Consider the following 14,866-nt stretch of genomic DNA (forward strand, 5'->3'; position numbering starts at 1 on the left):
TATCATCATTTTCAATTCATATTTTAAAATTTGTGTAACTGTCATTGATATGATAACAGTTACAAGATAACATAGCTTTTTAAAATTGATGAATATATTATTTTGTATCAATTTTTGTAATAATAGTCATTAATTATTTAATTTTTTTTGTTTTACAATTTAGGGGTTGATATATTATTAATACATATATGTACGTTTTTGTAAATGTTTTTATAATTAAAATCAAATAATTGTAATTTTGGATAAACCTACCCATACACTTTGTGACAGTACCTACATATACATATTTTCACCCAAACTTCACGTAATAAACTTTAAGTCTTTGATTATAAAATTATATTTTTTATATCTTCTATTCCAAAAATTCCCACAAGTTTTAAATAGGCCTTAAAAATGTTGTTTTTAAATTTATTTTATAATCAATGAACTATAGTTATGTGAAAAGCTTAAAAATTCATTCATTCCATCTGTACTAACATTTTTTTATCTAGTTCTTTCAATAAAAAACTCTCGAAATTAGATTTAATAGTTCGTTTGACTTCGGGCTTGAATTATAATTGGGCTGTTTTAGTTCCATACTTGTATTGACTTATTCCAATTGTACCATACATCAAAATTGTTATTTTGTATTTGTAAATTTATGTACAATTTGGAACAAATTAATGATGATTATTATTATCACATTTGTTTTAGAAAGTAAATATGTTTTTTGTTTTGTTTCTTGTCAAATAACTTTAATATATAATAAAATTCTTGTACATTGTGTGAATGGGTATTTCATCAAAATTTTTTTCCAATTATTATTATTACTAACCTGATACCCGCCCGCTTCACTGAGCTTAAAAGTAAAAACTACCGCTTTATAGTCTCCACCTCTCTTGATATGCACAGTTTTCAATTTTTTAATAGTCATAATTTATTGAGCATATCAGAAATGTTTCCATGAATGGTTTGGCATGTACTATTTTAAATTTTTACAGAAATCTTTAATTTATGGTTCAAAATGATGATCATAGATCTACTCCATCTATAATCATTATTTTGAAGCATAAATTAAAGATTTCTGTAAAAATTTAAAATAGTTAATGTCAGAGATTTTTTGTTTTAATATATTTTCATAAATTATAGCTCATGTGTTATTCTGATGTACGAGCTATATTACTAAACATTTTCATTAAAAACCATTCCCTAGTTTTAGCGTCAAAGCGTAAAAAACAAGCAAACATCCTTACTTTCACATTTATAATACATTATTTTGTTATACTTGTATAATTAAAAAAATAAAAAAATTGGAGAGGGGCTTGATATTTCATGTCCATCAACGGATATACCTTAAATTTTAATTTTCCGGGTGTCATTTGACACTATGTTTTGTAAAATTTTCAAATTCTTTCTGATAATTATAAAGAAAAGGTTATTTTATTTACCTGTTTTTAGATTGTGACAGTCATTTTATTTTTTGAAATAAAAATGTTTAGGAGGTATATCAAAACGATGTCCCAAATACGGTCTCCCCCTGTTAGTTTTGATTTGTGAAAATCATCCACCTTTGCAAAGTATCAAAGCAGAGAAAAGAAAAAATAATTTCAAAACGTATGATTGGATTTTAAAGAAACGAAATGATCGACTCTTATAAACTCTTTAATAATATGAATGGATTATATGTTTTTCTTTATAATACTGTAATACACGGGAGCATCGAAAACTTACTAATTAATTTATTGTTTCCATTTAATGAAGTCAATTTATAAATAATAATGTAAATAATGTTGAACTCTGTAATCCAATAAATATATAAATAAGTTTATATTAAACATTTCGTATTAATATTATCCGATTATATATTTTTTTTAAATAAAACTTTAATTTACAAATAGTATTTACTAATTACTATCATATGAAAAAGGGAAAATTAACCAGTATATTTGTAAACTTTTGGTATCAATTTTGTTAAAAGGTACAATTCTGCTTATCTTTTTCATTAAAACAGGAGTTTTAATATTATATGAACTCTTTTGAATATTCTATGTTACGTCTGTATAAGAAGCACTCGATTCATAGTCTGCATATTCTTAATTAAGCTTATAGTCTAAAATAGTACACTTTATTATCTATAATTAAATTATATGATTAAAGAATTAAATTATTTTATTATTTTATTATATTTATTAAAGAAAATTCAATTACCTATTATACTTTTGAAATACAAAGTCATGCAGTAGTATTTTCTAGATGTCTTATGTTGGAAGTCAATATTACTTAGCTATTGCTGAAACATAGAGAAACAAATATAAATACAATTGGTTATAAGAGCAACGTAACGAAATATTTTTAAGGTAGCTGAATTTAAGATATTTCTTTTCTTATTGAAACTGCGAAAACTGTTTATAGCATATATTAATGCTCATAACCGAAAAAGCTGCAAAAATTGTTTTTTTCATTTTAAGACAATTTTTTGGGGTTTAGCCTCCGTTTTTCAGACTTCTATCTATACTAGAAGCCACCCACATCTTTATTTATATTATTTTCAACTGCATCCAATATACAATTAAATTTTATGATCTGAGTGGAGTCGATTACTTCGTTCTTATCTAAGCGGCGACAGTGTGATTAATTTTTTCGCCCAATTAATTATAATTATTTACACTACCGCCGCCTGGATTCGAACCCGCTGTCAGTAACGAGACGTTTAAAGATGACTTTATTCGCTAAGCTACTGAGGCTTCATCATAAAAGAAAATACAACACCAAAATCGAACTATAAAAGAATGAAATTAAATATAACTTGGAGATTAACATACAACTTTCAGGAAAAAATTGGTAAATTAGTAAATCATCGGGTAACAAATAAAGTCGTCAGATATCAATTAAGCCTTTTAACTTCTTACACTTCGGGCGTATGAACTGCTTGAGAAGCATGACGATGCATTTATGTAAAATTTGATTTCTAACCCTGCGTAAGAAATTCTCTTGATTAAAATTAAATCCTTATTATATTATACAATAATATAATTAAATCAGTGTTAAATAATTTAAACCAAACTTTTAATACCAGGTAAGTATTAACACTGAATCTCATATTACTTCTAATAAAAAAAAGCAATGTGAAGAAAAAATGCAAACTCCACATGAGACGAGTATATAAAATCAGAATAAATTTATAATACAATAAAATGTATGATTTCTACTGCATAAAAGACATACGTACGCTCTGTACTTGGTACACTATAACACAATATTATTATAAAAACAGCATGAGATGGTTTTTGATTTCATTAGTAAGATTTCAGTTTCTCTCATATCATTAGCTAAAAACTTATATATACCTATATATATATATAATATATATTATATAAGCTTTATATAATAATAATACAAATTACATGTATATTTAAAATAAAGCTTTACAGTATATAATGCAATTGTGAACTACAGATAGTTTATGAAACATTGACTAAAACTGTTTTGAATCGTTTGGTATTATTAAGATATCAGGATAATTATCAGCAAAACCAAGACCAAGGCCATCGTTTAACTATCTCCTACAGTTAAAATGGTTATTTAATATTTTTCTTATACATTACTCTTGGTCTTGCAAAAGTATAAAATAAAGATATCAAAAGATCAATTTATAACAATAGATCGATATATTTATTCTTACTCGTAGTATTTGCTCAAAAAAAGTCCTTGAAAATTCTACATTGGCATAATTACGTATTGCTAGTTAAAACATTCAGTGTTTTTATTAATCAATGATGTTACGTTCTGGTATGTGTCAGTATCCATATATATTATAAATTTGAATGAAACTGTACAACAATATAGCTCGTATATAAGAATAACACATGAGCTATAATTTATAAAAATATATTTAAAATTAAAAAAATTAAAAATTAAATTTATTCTGACATTTTACTGCTTCGTCTATGATCATCAATTTGAACCATAAATTAAAGATTTCCGTAAAAATTTAAAATAGTAAATGTTAGACAATTTATGGTCATCTTTTCTGAAATAGGTACTCAATGACTACTTTATACTTAAAAAATTGAAAACTTTCCATATATTTTAGCTGTGTAAAACAATCCTTTCGAGTGTTATGGAAGGGGGATAAGTGAGGCAAGAGAGGTGGAGGCTATAAAGCGGTGGTTGTTACTTTTAAGACCAGTGAAGCGGGCGGGTACCAAACTAGTTTTAAAGAAATTTTAATAAAATATTTATTTTGTTAATTTATTTTAAAATATATATACATGTATAAAATAAAACAGTACACAAACCTTTATCGGAAGAGAGGATATCAATCACTTTTTAATATGATATTATATTATACAATCAATATTTCGAATTAAATTATAGTTTGTGAAAGTTAAATTATAGTTTGTTGTGTTTCTCTCAGTAGTTTTTTCGCGTATTTCTTTTATTTGTTGAGAAAGGAAAATGAAAATATTTCAGAAAATATCTGAACTCAAAGAACATTTTTTGATGTTTTAAAAACTCATTTCACTGTTTAAAACTATCCTGATACAAACTGCACATTATATTCTGCTAACTCCCTCTCTCTGTTACCTTCATCAATGCATGTTATATATACATACATATCAAACCTCATTTAATTCTAATCGTAATACATGTATGTATTATTATATAAAGTTTAACATTTGTTTTATATAATATCTCAACTGTATAAATAGTTAGCTAAATATAGTGAGCGGCAAACGCGCGTTTAACGTTCATTCTACATTGGTTGAGAATTTTATGTCTGCAGCTACAATTTTACTTCAATATTATTTGTATATTAATATTCGTTTTCATAAATAAATGTTGATTCATTAGTTGCGTTACTCTGTCTTTTTCCAAAATGTGTATATGTTTTATTTTATTCTTCAAGAATACATAATACTTAACACAATGCCACTTTATGAACAGGGATGAATATGTTATTTGGTGTAAACTTCATTGCGCTTCCACCATAAAAATAGCGCTGCCTGACGAAGTATTGTATAGAATTAAATTTCGATTTTTGAGACAAAAATTGAGGGAAAATCCGAATTTAAATATCCTAAAGTTCTCATTTATTATCTTTGATAATAATATATATGGTAAAGAAGTAATATTCAGTTTAAAGTTGGAAACATTTGTGATCATATGAAAACTGAACTCCCTTTAGAACTCCAGTAGACACAACACACATTGATGGCAAACAGTCACACCTTTATTATGGAACAGAAAAACATACTAGTTTTTCGAAATATATACAAAAATGTATACAAAAAGGTATATGAATGAATTTTTTTCGTATTTCTTAAAAAAATATAAAAGTTCCGTAAAAGTGATGTAAAATAGTAAAAATTAAAATCGACGAAAAAATATGGATCATACACGATTAAAAATGCATGTTGTTTTCTAATATACTGGTAGTAAACGTTACTATTATGCTGGTAGTTATTGCGTAAGTAATATTATAGTATTGACTAGGGCTATCCACCAGTAGTATTGTAAATGTCGCCAACCAGTTTGGCCTGACGTTCATACTGCATTGCCCGGCAGCCATTACTATTGCTAATGTTCATATTTCCTAAATGGTCAAATCAGTATGGTGTTCACTCAGATACTCACATAGTGATATCCACATAAAATTTCTTACCGTAAAATTTCTTATTGACGTCATATACTATGCCCATCATTAGACCTCATGCTTTTTTCCATGTTTTGTTAGAAAGAGATGCAAACAAATCTTTGATGGTCTTTATATTGGTTGTTTTTATAATTTCTAAAAATAATTTTACTTTGTTACTGGATATATGAATGAGCTTTTATTAAAGCAAAAAAAAATCATGCTTATTCCCTATTGTAAAGCACACTGATTTATTGCCATGAAAAACAATTTATACAAAAATCATAACTAAGCTATTGTAAAAACTAGGTTAGGTTAGGTTATATTGGCTGTCCACGAAGGACACACATAGGCAATAGAGCCTATTGTGTACCATATATGTGTTTTACCACCTTTCAGCTGATTATTTCATATATCAGCTCTTCTATTTCAGAGGCTGAGTGCACCTCCTTCAGTGCATATACCATGCACTACATCAGCCCATCACAACTATTAATTAAATTAATTTTGTTGCGACGACGGGAATTAAACCCGCTACCCTAAGCATACCGCGGATGGAACTGGTTACGCCTTAACCAACTGAGCTAATAGGGCGACGATTCAAACTAACAACTTTTTGTTTTATTGGCATGCTTCATTATTGGTATGCATTGCTTCCGTTTCGTCTAAGAACGTTTTTGTGACACACATGTGTGTCGGTCCACAGTCTATTGGATATCTAAAATAAAATTGGTTTAAAGACTTACAAAACAACTTATAAATTTACATTCTCCCCATACTACAGGTGAAGTTAAATAAAAGCTCTTAATAACAACATCCCTACCCTTTATATAATAAATAAATAACAAAACTGTTCAAAAACAGTTCAATTATATATTACAGTATCATATGTACATACCTACGTACATACATACAGTACGTATATACAGCATAATACTTATTATATTGTAATAACTTTGTAACTAATCTGTAACAAATTATTACAAAACGTAATAATAATAAAGCAGATATTATTTTTAGTACGGACTATTATACATGTTACAGACAAAACCAACAGTCAGAATTGGTTCAGGATGAAAAAATTGTTACATTAACTGCACGTCTATTCAATATCAATAATACTGGTTGGAAAAAATCAGTTTAAATCGATATTGATCGCAGGCGACTTCAGGCAAAATCAATTTTGATTTGATAAATGTTGATTAAAGGCTATTTTTAAAACTCTTAAATTTGTTGCATTTGTTAAAACTTAATGTAATGTAAAAGTATGTGATTAAGAATTGTTCATGATGAACTTTGACATGTTAAAGATGAGTAAGTACCTACCAACTTTTATTCTCACAAACCGGTATTTAACCTGAAATAGATCCTAACGCGTCTCACATCAATTTTGGGCGCTCTGAGAGCTGTTTTCATTATCTTAAAGCCGAAAGGTTGACTAATGGCGTACTGTCCCTTGAATTTAAAACACTGTGTTTTGATTTTGTTTCAGTCTTGATTATTAGTGATTAAATATAATTCGTGAATTGTCAAGTTGTTAGAGTAGATAAAGAATGACTGGTATGGTAAAGAGACAGTACATATAGTATCTAAGGGCTATCCACCATAAGTAATGAATGGGACTATCCTGACGCCCAAACAGCATTGACTCGTCCGCTATAACTATTGCTAATGTTGCTGTTCCCTCAACAGCATACACAGCATGGTGTTCACGCCGATACTGGCATAGTGATATCCACAAGCTATACAATGTTTTGCATTAATACAATCAAACAGATAGCTTTTTTAGTGGCTAACTAAAAATTATCAGACAAAAAATTTGAAAAGCTTCATGTATTAGTAATAATAAAATAAATAAATGTAATAAAATAAGAAATTCATCACTAGAAACATATCACCAAAATTTTTTCTTATTTGGTTATATCGGTTTTGACTCATTTCTGCAATCAATATCAATATTGACTGAAGCGTTCACTCATTATCGATTCTGAGAAATTTTTTCAGTTGATATCAATATTTTAGTCAGATCCAATTCTGTTTAGTTGTGGGTTTTGACCGTAACATACAAACAGTGGTTACAACCATTTCACCGTATAACGTAACGAACAAACTTCAATCATATTAAATAAAATATTGTGCAGTCTTTCATATAATGTATAAATAATTTTGATTTAATTCAATTCGTATAAAGTTTATTATTGGTTTGTATTATTTTACAATTGTCTTCCTACAGTTATTAATTTTATATAACAAATATGTAATCCTTTTTGATTTGAAAAGCTTTGACAAAAATTTTTCCTATTTTGGTTTCAAGTCTCCTTGTGTATTTACTATTAATTTTTTTTTTAAATCAAAAGCCTTTATGATTGTTTATTACAATTTCATTATTTAAGCTATATAATACTTTGAGTTCTAACCCATGTGTGTGTTTTTAAAAATTCATCGCTGAAGCCTGGTGCTCTATATCTCTTTCTATGCATGTATCATATCTTAACGTGTTTGACAGAAGATATTAAATTCGGCTTATGATAAAGTGGTCTATAACAGTTATTTTGCCATGAAAATAAAATTAAAATAAAAACTGAAAAACTTTTACTTGCATCTTATCAGTGATAATTAGTATTTTTAAATTTATATCAGAAATCCCACTTTCATTTCGAAATTGATACACAAAGTATGCTACCAATACAAGTTTAGGTAAGTACCTGGCTTTTTTTATTTATTTTAATTGTAAGTAGTAGGGAAGAATTTTGTATAATTGTGATTTCTTATTATACATTTTCAGTGGACCTGTTACTATTACATCAAGTCTAGCGTTTTATTACATTATTTTCTGTCAAATGAAATACTTTACGCCAAGTATTTGATTAAAAACCATGGCAAATAATAAATTTTCCGACATTATTTTTATTATCTGTCAAAACATCTTTCTCATACAGTTGAAAAGAAGATATATAACAATTAATTCTCGAGGTCGTCTCGCATTTTAAAATTCAAATAAAATAAAAAATATATATAGTTCAACAGAATTTAACACACAGCACAAAGCAAAAAAGAAAAAAATTAATTTTTAGTAACATTTAATTCAAACGCATTTTGAATAACGGAAAAGAAAATATAACATGAGAAGATGCTGGAGATAGATACTAACGACAAGAGAGGGGTGCTGTACAGTGTCAAGGAATATAGCACACAGCATCGGGAAGAAGTATCATGAAATGAATGAAAATGATAAAAAATACTTGTTACACTTTTTCCCTTGACTACAATTCTCGTGTCTACTTCTAGACCACCCTCTGATGTCTCCTCCCATCTATGAGCATCATAGATGGTTCTTCTATGTGTTATTCATAATACTTGTTAGAGGATTTCTTTTCATAAGTATTGTATTCACGTGTATATATAGCACGATCCCTCCCCCTGTACGTCTCCACATGCTCATGTCTGTATGTCTGTCCATCATGAGCGCGTCGTTAGTTCGTACAATAAATGTCGTTCATTTACTCTCTCGTAACGTGTCATTGAATTGTGTATATGCTAAGCTTTCTTCAACACTTTAACTGCTATAGTGCTACTTCTTCTAGCCTAGCCAGTTAGTTATTGCTCTCTGATGATGTGTTATATAATAAGTTAAGGAGGTAAGGCACATCGAACTTTTGAAGGAAAGTTGTTTTAATTACGATCATTAGTTCACTTATTCTTGACGGTAACTAGTTCACTAGTTTCAACAAACTAGACAGTCTCTTAATATGTGTTTACAAAGATTTAAATTTAAAATTTCAAAAATCCATTCAAATTGTTTCCTTGCCGAAAGATGTATTTTCGACTTTTACCCGTAGTCTTTTCTCACAGAATCTAATTTTGCGCCGCACATAGAAATGTAACTAATATGATTTGCAATATCGCTGTTTACTTATATGATTTTTCATTCAATTAATAAGTTGCTTATATTCTGAAATAATAAAATCATTTATTTACAAATGTAGGCAAACACGATGAGAAGATCACTGCATTTAGTACTTTATGTAAATATTTTCGCGCCTGTCGCTGAATTTGGTTCTGCACGCAACGAATATAGTACAATAGAGAATAATCCCGATGTCAAATTGTCCATATTACCCATAAAAATGTAAAACTAGACTTGATACCATTACAAAATTTGAAAGTGAAATTAAAGTTTATTAAAAACCAAGAAGTTATAAACAATCAAAGATTGCATTCAAAAGTTTGCCCATATCCTTTTAGCAAAACAAACTTTTATATGTAATCTCTATGGCAATACTCACGTATGACGCCACTAGTGGGTATCTTCCTCATTGTTTAATTTGGAATTTTAAACGTTCATATCTTGCATACTAGTAAAGATTTTTAAAAACCAACTTTTCTACTCGTAAAGTGAGAATTCTTCTTCTGAAATGACAAAAAATAATTTTGTCCGATCCCCTATAAACGAAATTGTTTGATATTACCCGAAAAAGTTGATTGGTCATTGCGCTACCGCGTTAAGGAAAATACCCTCGCAGTTGTATGTTATTTAAAGATAATTTCTTAAAAATGTAATGCTAGTATATTGTATTACTAGAGTGATACCCACCCGCTACGCTGGGTTTAAAAGTAAAGATTGATAAAGATTGCGCTCGCTTATAACCTTGCTATAACACTCGAAATAATGGTAATGATGGTTTTACACAGGTAAAATATACGTATGGTTTTGTATTTTTTTTTAAATGTATAATAGTCGTTATTATTCATTGAATATATCAGAAAAGATGGACGTGAAATATTTTATATTGACTATATTCAAATTGAAATAATTTTTATTTTATTTTATTTTATTTTTTTTTTTATTAATATATCTTTATAAATTATATATCATGTGTTATTCTGAAGTATGAGCTATATTACTGTACAGTTTCATTACAAACCATTGGCTATTTTTAGCGGGAAAGCGTAACAAACAAACAAACAAACATGATTACTTTCTCATTTATAATATATAGAGATGCATGTGTACAATATTGTTTTCATTGCTGTCGACATTGCTGTCGATTGGACTACGTCGGATTACATTTCTTGACAATCCATCAATTAATTCTATCTCGCCATGTTTGACGCTATGTCTTTTAAACCCATTAATCCTATCACTTTAACGTCTTCATAATTCAATTACAACAAAGGTAATCTTATGTAAAGCTTTTCTTCGTCATTTTTAGCAAGCTTATTTCAACATTGTTATGCAAAACTCTATACAAGTGAACCGAACTCCCTTAACAATTGGTAATAATAATAATAATAATAATAATATAATGGGACCATCATATACTTGTACATGTATGTATGCATGAATACAACAAATCTCTGACATAATATAATAGCCGAAGAACAACCAACCACAGTAACAATTTTCATTCTTTTTGGTTGTGTATTCTCTTTACTGTTTTGTATTACAGTCAGTTAACGTTGTATAACAACATGTTATAAAACCCAAAAGCATACACACATAGATGGATGTGGAGCTTTTATTATCCTTATACAAAGACCGATTTAGATTTACTTACTTCTACCTACTACATGTGCACACAATCTACTTGTAGAATTATTTTAAATTACCATTGTATTGTATATTATGGTCTACCCTCTAGTCTACAGAATGGCCTACATTCACTGAATAAGAAATCAATGGAAAATGGAAAATCAAACTGACAATTTACTGAAAATTGAGGGCTAGAAACCTGCATACACGTCTCGGTAAACCTATTAGACATGCCTCTAGTGAAAAAAATTCTTACTGGATTGAAGGAAAATCCTACCGTACGGAGTTGAGTGATGAAGGTAGCACAACCGCATGAATTGTTTGTATGAAGGTAATATACTGTCTATCAAATTTCAAATATTGTTGTCTTGAAATGCTACATAGTTTTTAATCAATCTTTTTTTAATTGGTTCTATCACTTATAAGTATTATAGCAAAATAGTGATGTGATTGACACAACCGTATGAGCAGACCGGGACAACAGGTTATGTTTCTATTCTTGAAAAAGAAATGAGTTTTATTTTAAAATAAATTATCTTTCTTCGAGTTGGACATGAACCAGCAACCTATGGATTACTATTGATTTAAATGTCTTAAGTCCATCGCTGTACCAACTGGGCTACCGATGGTTGTTATAACTATAAAAATATGTTCTATTATAAAAAATGGTCAGTAAGTTTATTTCATACTCTATAAATTAGTAAACCAATCTTCATAAAGTTGAATGGCTTTAGTGGCCAATGGCTTTACAAATTACATTATCTTTTCGTTTTAAAAATTTGATTGATTCAAAAACTTTTTGTCTTCAAAATATGACTGGTAAGAATATTTTAAAAAGCAGTAAAGCTGGGTCAAATGTGTTCAGTATCTCCAACCGTCCAAATTTCATAATAAATCACATATTTTAGGTTTTATAAGCGGTGCACGGTTGCAATCTTTACAGTCACTCGGCAGATAAATGTTGAAGAATTGTTATATATATATAATATAATTTTATATTTCTTTGGTTCTTGTACTGGGTACGACACTAATGGTTGAGGACTTTGAATGTTAATATATGTATATATATATATATATTCTTTCAAATTTCTTTAAATACATTTTTATTTAAGAAGACATGCTTTTCTTTTGATGTACTTGAAAAACAAATCATCATATCATCATATCTACTGAATTTATACAAGAAAATTTATCTTTGTTATAAAAACGCTTACAAAGATATAAAGCAGTGGTCTTATTTTTATTGATTTTATTAAAAAGTACAATATTACACAAACATATTATTTCGAAAAATCTATTATTTTTTTAAAATTCGTAACGTATCAAGGACGTAAAAAGCACAAAAAAGAGTTAAATTTTGACGATAAATACAAATAAAACTTAAGCCGGGAGATTTAACCAAATTACACTGTAATAATCAACCAAATTGCCTACAGTGTTGTTTTCAACCAAATATGTTCATTAAAAATAATAACTTAAATATTTTTTTGCAATTTAATAGTATCTTAAAAATTAACTCATTAGTATCTTAAAAATTAACTATTAGTCAGGACTTTTTTCATAATAAAATTAACAAAATGTCTATATTAGTAATTGGCACTATTCGACTTTAACGCTAAGATGTCAGTGCCACGAGTAAAAAAAATTTAAACCAAACTTTGAACACTCATTGCTGATTTTTTCATTGAATAAAAACACTATAGATGCCTACTTTATTATAAATTTAAATATGCTGTGCCATATTTGCTCCCAGAATCTTTTATAATTGCGATAGTTTTCCTACTTTTGTATATAAACTTTGTAATTCGTTTTGTTATATGAATATTTACATATAATTTGTTCATACAAATTTAGGACCTTTTTTATAATTTTTATTTCCCGATTACAATTTTGAAACTTATGAAAAATTAACTCTAAATTTACTTTTTTAAACGACATAATAACCCAAATTAAAATAAAAACAATTATTTGGTTGATAAAATTTTATAATTCTTCAAAAAAAATTTTATGTGTAACGTTTGGCTTACAAGCTCCTAAACAAACATTTCTGGTAAATAATGTGTATTTATGGGCATTGCAAACTATAGTTCTTTTTATTATCGCTAGATAGAGTCTTTCTTAGTATTAAAATCTAGTAGTATGCTGCAACCAGTTATATCCAAAAATCTTTAATTGTTGTTTTTTTTTTTTTTTGGCGTCAAGAATTTTCAATAATTATTTTACTAGCTTCTAATTTTAAAAAATTGTTTCATGTCCTACTACTTTCTAGATTTATTAAATTTGAGTTGACTAATTCTGGCAATTTTAGCAGCAAGAATTGATTTTTATTTCAACTATACAATATATTGTAATAAAACTGTACTTCTCCCATCAATAATTCAAACTAAATAATTATAGAAATAACTTTGAGTTCTTTATTTGTCTCTTACACAAAATACTCTATAAATATTCAATAATGTAATTTTGTAAGTATAATAAAAATAAAAATCCATTTAATGTATTTTAATGTTCAACGGTTAATTTAATGCACTATCATACTGCTATACATACCTGCTAAAACTAATGCAATAGTAATTTCTCCATTATATATTTATGTAGAAAAACATTAAGTATAAAACCTAATGATACCACACTAATAGAAAAAAAAAAAAAAAAAAACGTTAACTCATAAGTTAATATATTTAAATTAAACTTTAGCAAAAAAAAATGAAATTAGGGACGCCAATGAATAAAATATCTCTATATAGTTTAATAGTATAAATGGAAGTTGGTTATTTCCCACTTGACATAGTTTTATTTTGAGAGATTAAACTTTTTTTTAATCGCAGAAAAGCAGTAATATAATATAATACGGACTATCTCTCAAAAATATACAGTGGTACATAAGCACCTGATGATTTTAAATTAAATAAACTTATAATTTTACGTGTATTCTATTTTTACACAAATATACAGTCAAACCTGGATAAGCGAGAGTTCAAGGGAGCACAATCTTATTCTCGCTTATAGAGGTTTCTCACTAACCCGAGTTTCTCGCTAATGCAGGTACATGGGTAGCGTTTCTCTCTTATAGAGGTAGGCAGCAAGTACGAATGTAGTAAATATGTAATATGATTGTAGTTATTGTAGCTATAGTTCCTCCTAAATAATATAAATAAACAAGTGAAAACAAACAATTGACTGAGTTAATTGTTGAAATACCATGTATAGGCAGTGTTGATAACTCTGTCACATTTCACATACATATATATCTGACATATTTAACTGATATTCTCATATAATGCGCAAGTGTTGATGCGCACTCGTTTGTTTTTTTGACGTCACGTAAATAACAAAAGATACTCACTTTGATATTAATACATACTATAAAATTTGTACCTAATTAACGCCCTCGTGGGTAAACAGTGATGTTTACAAAAAAATGTTTCAAACAAAAGTTGTTTATTTTTTTGTAAGGAACATTTTTTACATTTAAACTTTTATTCTATCTCTAACGGTTTACAAGATGGGTACTACGGACCCATGACCCAATTGACCCATGTTGCTCATTTACGAACTTGACCTCACTTTTTACGTCCTAAACACGCTGTAAATGAAAATTTCAGCTTGATATCTCTTTTCGTTTTTGAGTAATCGTGACCACAGACGGACGGCCGGACGGACGGACAACCGGAAATGGATTAATTAGGTGATTTTATGAACACCTATACCAATTTTTT

General features: G+C 28.0%; 1 protein-coding gene across 5 annotated transcripts in view; it reads left to right on the forward strand.

Annotated features, from left to right (window-relative positions):
* The window catches only part of LOC123290557 (polypyrimidine tract-binding protein 1), a 740,982-nt gene that overhangs the window by 668,119 nt on the left and 57,997 nt on the right, over positions 1-14,866 (forward strand). The window lies entirely within an intron of this gene.

This window comes from Chrysoperla carnea, chromosome 1 (genome assembly GCF_905475395.1).
Source record: "Chrysoperla carnea chromosome 1, inChrCarn1.1, whole genome shotgun sequence".
In the NCBI taxonomy this organism is placed as follows: domain Eukaryota; kingdom Metazoa; phylum Arthropoda; class Insecta; order Neuroptera; family Chrysopidae; genus Chrysoperla; species Chrysoperla carnea.